Source organism: Sparus aurata, chromosome 4 (assembly GCF_900880675.1).
Source record: "Sparus aurata chromosome 4, fSpaAur1.1, whole genome shotgun sequence".
NCBI lineage: Eukaryota > Metazoa > Chordata > Actinopteri > Spariformes > Sparidae > Sparus > Sparus aurata.
Window position 1 is genome coordinate 29,460,457 of NC_044190.1, and position 9,716 is coordinate 29,470,172.

At 40.2% G+C, this 9,716-nt stretch overlaps 1 long non-coding RNA gene across 1 annotated transcript; it reads left to right on the forward strand.

Annotated features, from left to right (window-relative positions):
• The first annotated feature begins 276 nt into the window (after positions 1–276).
• On the forward strand, positions 277–8,856 carry LOC115580402 (uncharacterized). The gene is made up of 2 exons (XR_003983858.1): positions 277–405; positions 7,944–8,856. It is a non-coding gene; the product is annotated as an uncharacterized LOC115580402 (long non-coding RNA).
• Positions 8,857–9,716: the final 860 nt, after the last annotated feature.

A 9,716-nucleotide genomic window follows, 5' to 3' on the forward strand; every position in this document is an offset into this window, starting at 1 on the left:
TTTGAGTCTTTAGGTTGCAGAGACAATGAGAAGATTTCTAATAGAGCAATTGTCACTATCAATATCAAGACTTTAACGTCTGAACAAAACACAAATGACCTCCTACTTTTTGGAGACATAATGTCATGAAAGAATCATATTTCTTCCCCGACATCTCCCACACAGAGCTTGAAGCCTGAAACTCCCCTCGAGTCATATAGAAGGGAGGGACCCTTTTGGATGGGAGGTGAAACATCATCAAGAAACTGAAAAACAAGTCCAGTTGCCTACAATGAAGCACGTTGGATGCGCAGCAGTACTTCAGTTTGAGTCAACGTTGGCCTATAAATGATCAAAAGAGTTGCTGCACTCCCACTCAAGGATCCGCATTTTTGTCTTTTTTGCCTTTCTTCTTGTCCTTTTGGGGTAAGCCTTTTCACTTGTTGTACTTCATTACTGCATCTTATTTTTAAGGAGGGGAAAAATGAAAACTATTAAAACAAAATATGAATTTCTGTAGTTCTAAAAGTCTTTTTTAAATGATTTTACAACTAGGCAAGGCACGCTTATTTGTATAGCACAATTCAGACACAAGCAACTCAAACTGCTTTACAGGGGCATGAAAATTGCAATAAAAAATGTACAATACATTAAAAACAAGTAGGACAAGAAGAGTGCTGTCAGTAGGAAAAATAATGTGAACTTTTGCCTCAATATTGAGTTGGTCACCACCAACTGGTTAATATTGTGCCAAATGTTCTCGTTATTTTTCCTAATAAATGACTTCTCCTTCTCCTTCTCCTTTAAATGACTAAAATAAGCTTTGGGAAGGCACTGACATCTGCAGTTATATGACTCTTGCTGTTGCTGCACCACTAGTTGCTGGTTATCTCATGGCTTTGAAGGTACTGGCAATATCACAAATCCTGTTCATAGAACAGCCTCTAAAATTAGATTTTTAATGAGCACAGTGAAGATTTACACTTCTCACTAACAAATGTGAAAACAGACATCTACACAGACATTCTACATAATGTGGCTTAAACATTTCACTGTAGGAACAAGAAGAACCTGATAGGTGTGGTAAAGAATGTCACATGTGTGTTTTTTGCCATCTACGCAAAAACGGCTGTGCAGGATGAGCGAAGCGAATCAGTTCAGCTCTCTCCTCCTGGATGTTTGTGGGTTTAGTCTGTGTCTTGTTGTGATCAGTCCTCATTGTTATGGTAAGGAGGTCTGTCCCTATATTGGGAAATTCGCTAACAATATCAAGACCATCTCTAAGAATCTTAGTCGTCTGTTCGGCCAACATTTGAATTTTGATTTTTGAAAAACCTCACACCACTAAACTCATTCAGGCCTGGTTCTTTAATCTATACTAAAATCTATACGAAAAGCCAAACTAGTGTCTACAAGTGGCGACAACTGCAGCAGCTGGGCTGTTAACAAATACTTGTCACGGTCCCATATCAACCCAATTCTTGTCTCCTTTCATGGCTTCCAGTAAAACATATAATCAGTATCAAAATGTTATTGATTTCATGCAAGGCATTGCATTACCTGACCTAACAGAATTACTGAGCCCTTATTCTAGTGGTCATCCTCTCCAGTCATCTGCTCTTTTGCTACTTTTTATTTTTTACATTTTCACAAACACAGGGAGGACTTAAGGAGCTCTGCATATATAGTTCTGTATTGCTACTGTATTTGTATTTAATGTAGGCTAGTTCTTTTTTTTCATAAATGCACAAACATGGCATCATTGACATGGAAAGGCAAAGTTCAAGTACCTTATACTGTAAGCATAAAAAGGCTTTATTCAACACAAAGATGAAAGATTGTGTGTGTGTGTCTAGCAGAACAACAATGGTGATCACTATCACATGTGGGTGTGATATGCTCTAGGCTCAAGGAATGTGTGTGTGTGTGTGTGTGTGTGCGTGTGCGTGTGCGTGTGTGTGTGTGTGTGTGTGACGTGATGACAGATTATAGAAGATGGTTAGTCGCATGCAGAGACTCTGAGTCTGTGTGAGTCTGAGTCTGCAGAGTAGCCACATGATGTGAAAATATAACTAATGCTCATTTAGGCCTATTAATAATCTTGATAGGCTAATAAAGACTTTCTATTCTGTATACATTTATTATAGGAAACAAATATGTTTTGCGGCTCCAGACAGATTTTTTGGGGGAGGGACGGGGGCAAAAAAGGCTCTTTTGATCGTAAACGTTGCTTATCCCCTGCTATAGACCTTTTTCACAGCAGCAGTATCATCATGAAATATGAAGGTAAACACAGGTTTAATTAATTTGCCACCATGCAAAATAGCAGCACCGTGACTCGGACATGGAATATAATCCTATTTAGTAGTATTGGTATCACCTGTGTTCACCCAACTTTCTGACACCAAACTGAGTGCTGTGAGAACAAACTTATCAGCAGTAGACCGTATGACTTCACAATACAGTCAGAGACAGGACAGAGGTTTATTCACTAAATGGCAGTGATCAGGCAACAACACTAACAGTCATACACTATAATCTGTTTCCCAGTTTAGGACCCTTTGTCTTAATATTTAGTGTATTACCAATTATCATGGATGTTGACATGGTAACGTTTACAATAAGGGTTGTGTCTCACGATCAGTTTGTTACCGGTTAATTCAATTTAGAGGCTTTATTAAAATGTCAGGATAGTTTACACAGTTTGCACCTGTAATGCCCCATAATTCTGACTCACCGAGGATTAATGCAAACAAAATTAAAATTATTTGTAAAAGAACAGCCACATATCTCTATCACACACGCACGTACGCATGCGCGCACACACACACACACACACACACACACACACACACACAGACACACACACGGTATCTTAAAGCAACATTAAAGCGAAACTTTTGCCAAAATGCAACTTTTGCGAATGTACCTGAGTCAACAGTTCATTTAGAAGCATAATTATGTCGAAAGTGACAGTTTTAAGATTGACCATATTTTCGAATTATATGGTGAGAGGGTTACCTGACCCCAGCGGTTTCTCCTGCAGATGGTGGGTCCACGGGATGGGGGAGGAAGAAATGCCACGTTGTTCGGGCTGTGCCCGGCCCCCAGGCACTCGCTCACGGGCCCTCCGTCCGGGAGGTCCCGTGAGCTCCGCCTCACACATCTGTCTTCCATGGGGTCTTTGTGAACCATACTTAGCCTGGCCCCTCACCTGAGACCAATGTGCCTTGGGAGACCCTACTGGGAGCAAATGGCTCCTGACAACCTAGCTCCCAGGTTCATTGGGACACACAAACCTCTCCACCAGGATAAGGTGATGGTTCCCGGAGGTTTTATAACACGCCACATTTAATTGTCGGTAACGGAGTCCAATCAAACAAAAACACTGCAACTGCAATGGAGAGTCAAACTCACACACTCACAGCACGTCGTTCGACAACAGTTCACAGTCTGATTAAAGACACAGTTTGATAAAAGCCTGTCCTCCTGTCCTCCACCACCTCCTCCAGGGTGACAAGCTAAGGGCCAACAACAGACCCTGCCTTCTTAATGAGTTTATTCAGTCTGTTTTTGTCCTTTGATTTGATGCCCCCACCCAAGGACACCACAGCGAAGAAGATGGTGCTCACCACCAAAGACTGATAAAACATCTGGAGCATCTGGTTGCAGACAGGCCCTTCTTGTAGACTGCCTCTGTGTTTGTAAACCACTCCAGTTTATTGTCCAGCACCACACCCAGGTATTTGTATGAATCCACAATGTCAAAGTCTGTCCCACCAATGCAGAATGGAGAGGGTGGTGACTCGTTCCTCCTGAAGCCCACCACCATCTCGTTCATCTTTGTCAGGTGGTTCTCCCCACACCATGTAACAAAATTGCTGACAAGGTCTGTGTACTCATCCGCCCTCCCACCCTCACTTAAATTCTGCAGTGTAGGTGGTGAAGAAGAAGGGAGACAGCATAGTTCCCTGGGGGGCACCAATGTTGCCGATCAGATGGTCAGACACAGTTCTGTAATCTCACATACTGTGGTCTTCACGTCAGATAGTCATCGACCCACGTGACGAGGGGAGAATCCACCTGCATGTTCTCCAGTTTGGCCTTAAGCAGCCTGGGGAGGTGGTGATGGCTGGTGATAGCTGGCAACTACTGCAGCGGTCGGTTTGGGGTTGTGGGGGGTTGTATCCTGAAGTGGTTGCTCAGATGAGAAGCAGGGGGGCTGCTAGGGGTGGGGGAGCTGGCCCATGGTTTATTTCCCTCACCTGTTCCTCCATCTTTACTCTGGAAGCCTGTAATCTCTCTCATCCCACTCCATACGTCCCTGGTGTTGCTCTCCAGTTTGTACTCCTTTCTGTCCAAGTGGCCTCATAATTTATAAAATTGTGTTTGTTTTGCTGGGCCCATTCTATGAATAATGTGTCAATGGACAGGATAGGATAGGATATGGTAGGGTAGCCGTAGGACACATCAGCTAGCTACCCTTCCATAATCAGAGGGGCTAACAATATATGACTGTACTCAGGGTGTTATTGAGGCTGAACTCGCCTTGGTTCAGTGACTACCACATTTTAAATACAATTTAAAACCAAGAGATTCAAGATTCCAAGTGTTTATTGTCATATGCACAGTAAGGAAACATCTTCTCAATTATGCAATGAAATTCTTCCTTTGTTTACCATAGAATGCCAATAGTTGCCTTTTTTTCCCAGAATATATGTACATTCAGATGTTTTGCAATTCACAAGTTTGTCTGCTGGACACATGATGTTTCCTACTTCACCTTAAAGTCCATTCTCAGCGGATGTGTCCATCATATGTGTGTGTATGCTCAATACTGGACCTGAAATGGACCTATTTATGTCCTCCACCCAGTTAGTTGCTGGATATCCGATGGCTTCGAAAGTACCTGCAATGTCACAAATCATGCTAGTAGGCCCCACCTCTTAAAATTAGATTTTCAATGAGCACGGTGAAGATTTACACTTCTCAGCAATACATTTGAAAACTAACCTTTACACAGACATCATTCTACACAATGGGGCTCAAACATTCAACTTTAGGAACAAGAAGAACCAGATAGGAGTGGTAACTAATGTCACATGTCTGGTATTTTCCATCTACACCAGTTATTGGCTGTGCAGGATGAGCAAGGTGGATCAGTTCAGCTCTCTCCATCCTGGATGTTTGTTGGTTTTGCTTTGTGTAATTAAACATCAAGCTATTGATATGTGGTAACAGTGTGGCCACACCTTTTTTCCTGTACTTCAGGGGTTAAGACTTGAGCATTGTTTAACTAGATAACATCCCTCATTGTGGATATGCTTCTGGCTTGTTTTTAATCAAAAACATAAACTTAACTTAACTTATTAATAGAGACTGCTCCATTTTAGTTTTACTAGAATTATGACACCAGTGATCGTTAGGGATGTGCATCGTTAACCAGTTTCGTTTGGGAACCGGTTCTGAGTCAAATGATTCTTTGGAATCGCTAACAAAAGCTATCGATTTTTCCCGGGCTGCGCCGCGACTGTAAACAAACGTACCCTACTCGCAAATGTGCGATGACATCACACAAAAACACACACAAGCTGCTGCAGAGGTGAGCTGAGCTAAGCTGCTACGTGCGATGCACTGTGGAGAAATGTCGTCCCGGCAAAAACGATCCAAAGTCTGGCTGAATTTCACAAAGAAGGACGACACCTTGGGGATCGTCACCTGTAATACCTGTAGGAGGGATCTGCGCGCCAAAGGCGGTTATACAACTAATATCCAAGCATTTGGCCACACAACACGGCATGTGTGTTTGACGCACTTAGCAGCACCAGTGCGAGCACTAGCACAGCAGGTAAAATTAAACAACTGGCTAACGTCGTGTGATAATGATAAAAATTAGGTTAATTTAATCAGCCCTGCCCTGCCCTGCCCGTTCCTTGTTTGTTGTTCCTCTTGTTCCTCTATGGGATTATCCTTAGCCAATAGCCACTTGACTTATGGACTCATCTTACTCATTTGAGTATTGTTTATTTGTTTATTGAGGACTCATTTGCGTATTGTTTATTCTTAGCAGTGAATAATTAAGATTTATATTATTAAACCAGGTTGTATTCTTTTCTGTACTCATTTACTACTTGTTTTTCAGCCTATTTGGGAACCGGATCGATAAACAGGAATCGATAAAGCATCGGAATCGCTAAATCCTTATCAATATACATCCCGAGTGATCGTGCCATTTCAATTGATGAATTATTGAACTGGGTTGGCTCGAAGGCTTTTAATGGGTTATATCATACTGCAATGTTCATATCAACAACTACATGTCTTCCTCTGCTCCTCTCTTATGTGGGGTCTAATGTGACATTTCTTATGAGCTTATGAGTTATAACAATCTTACTAATTGGATGTCTCAACATTTCCGCCATCTCAATTCTGATAACGCTGGGGTCGTTGTGATCAGTCCTAATTGTTAGAGTAAGAAGCTCAGTCCCAATATTGGGCCCTTCATTAACAATATCAAGACCATCTCTAGGAATCTTTGTTGTCTGTTGGGCCAGCATTTGAATTTGGATTTTTGAAAAACCTCACACTACTAAACTCATTCAGTCCTGGTTCTTCAATCTATACTAAAACATGAACTCCCTCTTCATTACTCAGTCCTCATTAGGACGTCTACAAGTGGCGACAACTGCAGCAGCTGGGTTGTTAAGAAATACTCGTCAACAGTCCCATATCAACCCAATTCTTCCCTCCCTTCATGGCTTCCAGTAAAACATAGAATCAATATCAAAATAGTATTGATTGCATACGAGTCATTGCATGGCCTGGCACCTAACAGAATTACTGAGCCCTTATTCCCTCCAATCATCTGCTCTTCTGCTACTTTTTACTTTGTACATTTTCACAAACAGAGGGAAGACTTAATGAGCTCTGTATATATAGGTCTGTATTGCTACTGTATTTGTATTTACTGTAGGCTAGTTCTTTTTTTTCATAAATGAATCAAAACATGGCATCATTGAAATGGAAATGCAAAAATGGCTCTTTTGATAGTAAACCTTGCTGATCCCCTGCTATAGACCTTTTTCACAGCAGCCATGTCCTCATGAAATATGAGGTAACACAGCTTTAATCAATCTGCCACCATGCAAAATAGCAGCACCTTGACTTGTACATGGAACAGAATCCTAATCAGTATTTTTGGTAACACCTGTGTTCACCCTACTTTCTGACACCAAACTGGCTGCTGTGAGAACAATCTTTTTAGCAGTAGACCGTATGACTCGACAATGCAGTCAGAGACAGGACAGAGGTTTATTCACTAGTGCCGGTCTGCTGCCACGTTGGTAGCTGGCTCATTTGCTTGTTGTTCCATCCTGTAGCCCTGATAAGAGATACAGCTGAGAATACATGTCAGTCCAGATGTTCCTAAATGCTTTCTGTTTAAGAACCACTGGACTATATTATATTTATTACACTTGAATGGAACAGAGCCATTGTTAATGTTATTGTAACGTGAGCGTTCGGTGTGTGGTGGTTTGAGCAATCTTAATGATAAAAAGAGCAGGATGGAGATGTATGAGGGGCCGTCAGGGACATTATTCATACTTACCCCTCACAAACAAGTGAAATGCTCTTACATACACGACTGAAACACTCTCACATAAAAAACTGAAAAATGATTTGCTCGCACACACTTCTGAAACACTCTCACATATACAAGTGAAACACTCTTATACATACAAGTGAAACACTCTTATACATACAAGTGAAATGCTCTCATACATACAAGTGAAATGCTCTCATATACACTACTGAAATGCTCTCATGGAAACAAGTGAAACACTTTCACATGCACTACTGAAATGCTCCCATAACATAAAGGTGAAATGACAAAAAGCTGTGGTCAAGTCCGACAGGTTCCAGCAACCTTCAGTCTTCTTCTTCATGTTTTTGTTTAATTGCAGGTAGCAGTTTGCAGTTTATCACCACCAGCTATGTTGGAGTGTGGACCAGCCTTACAGGAAGTAACAGAAACACTCAAATCCCATTAGATCTAATTCAGATTTATTAAAATGTTCTCAGACTCATATATCAGCAACTATCCTTTGTCAGCATTTGAAGTTTTAAGTTAAAAACTTTAGTAAAAAAATACTGATTAGGCATAAAAATACTCTTTATGTATACCCTCTTTTTTGTCTTTGCTTATTTCTTATGTTCTCTTACTGGACAATTTATTCAGTATCAGCTGATGTTAATTGCTTTAGAGATGATTCACATACACATTAATTGGACTACCACTAATAATATTTTTGTTTTTACAGAGGAAGAAGGGCCATCCAAATTAGAGAAGCCCTTACAACTAGGGCATCTGTGGTACCACCTATCGGCTTTTCCCCAATTCCTTCTGTCTAGTTACTTCACAAAGGAGATGATGGCTACATTAATGTTCCCTCATGCCAACACATGTGTTAACTGCATCAAGTTGCCACTACATGTGTCTTACCAACTACTCGAGGAGAAGTTTGACTTTGCATTTGGAAACACATATGGGTTTGGCAGGGCATGAACATGTCATGCCCTGAAAGCTTGAAACTTTGTTTTTTTTCTGTCTGTTTCTCACTTTCTCTGTTTGTCTCTACCTTTCTGCCTGTCTCAGTCTGTTTTCTGAAAAAAGTTTAAAACAAGACAGTTATTAGTTTCATTTCTGAATGCCGTATGCAGTATAACTGATGTATTATATATAGTTTCACCACATTTCAGTTGACTCAGTCAGCCTATGTTTAACGGCACATTTCATATTCTTACCAAACTTTCTTTTAACATATACTTGTTTAGACAATTGAAATGTAAACAATTAAACCGAACATATGCTCTGTCTCCCTTTCTGTGACTCACTCTCTGTCTCTTATTTGTTTATCAATCTGTTTGCCTCTCTGATGTGTCTGTCTGTTTTTCCCTCTGCCTGTTTAAGTCTCTGTCTCTCTTTTCCTGTCTTTGAATGTTTGTTCCTTTGAACAAATGTTTATCATGTTCATTTGTTTTTCGAAAAATGTTTTACAAGGTTTTATATATTTAACTTCTTTATTGACTTTTTATTACAAATACCAATGCACAACCAGTGTGCAAATATAAACAATGCAAACAAGATTAAGTCAACATTTTAAGAAAATAAAACAAACCTGACAGTAACAAGCAAAAGAATGAGTAAAAGAAACATTTAAAAAATGAATAATAATGATAATAATAATAATCATGGTCATAAAATAAATGATGTAAAAATAAGATGCACATTCTTGACAGTTTAATTCATCACAAACCAATGTTGCATGACATGTCTATTCCTTAAACCTACATAGATAAAAAGGTGCATGGGGGAGTGTACAGGTATCAGCCATTATGATCATCACTTTCCAATTATTTCCAAATAAGGAGCCCATACCTTCAAAAAGAGATCTAAATTATTATTAATCTTGTAAATAAGTTGTTCAAAAGAAGTGTAGTGGTAAATTTTAATATTCCCTTATTTACTTGAGATGCCTCCACACCCTGCTTTCCCCCAAGGCATCAGATCTCTTTGTTTGCTACCCATTTGTGTATTTTAATGTCTAGACCAGGGGTGTCAAACTCATTTTCAGCCCGGGCCACATCAACATTATGGTTGCCCTTAAAGGGCCGGTTGTAACTGTAAGACTGTATGAATGTAACTACTCCGTAAAATATTGTAACAAATAAGTGTC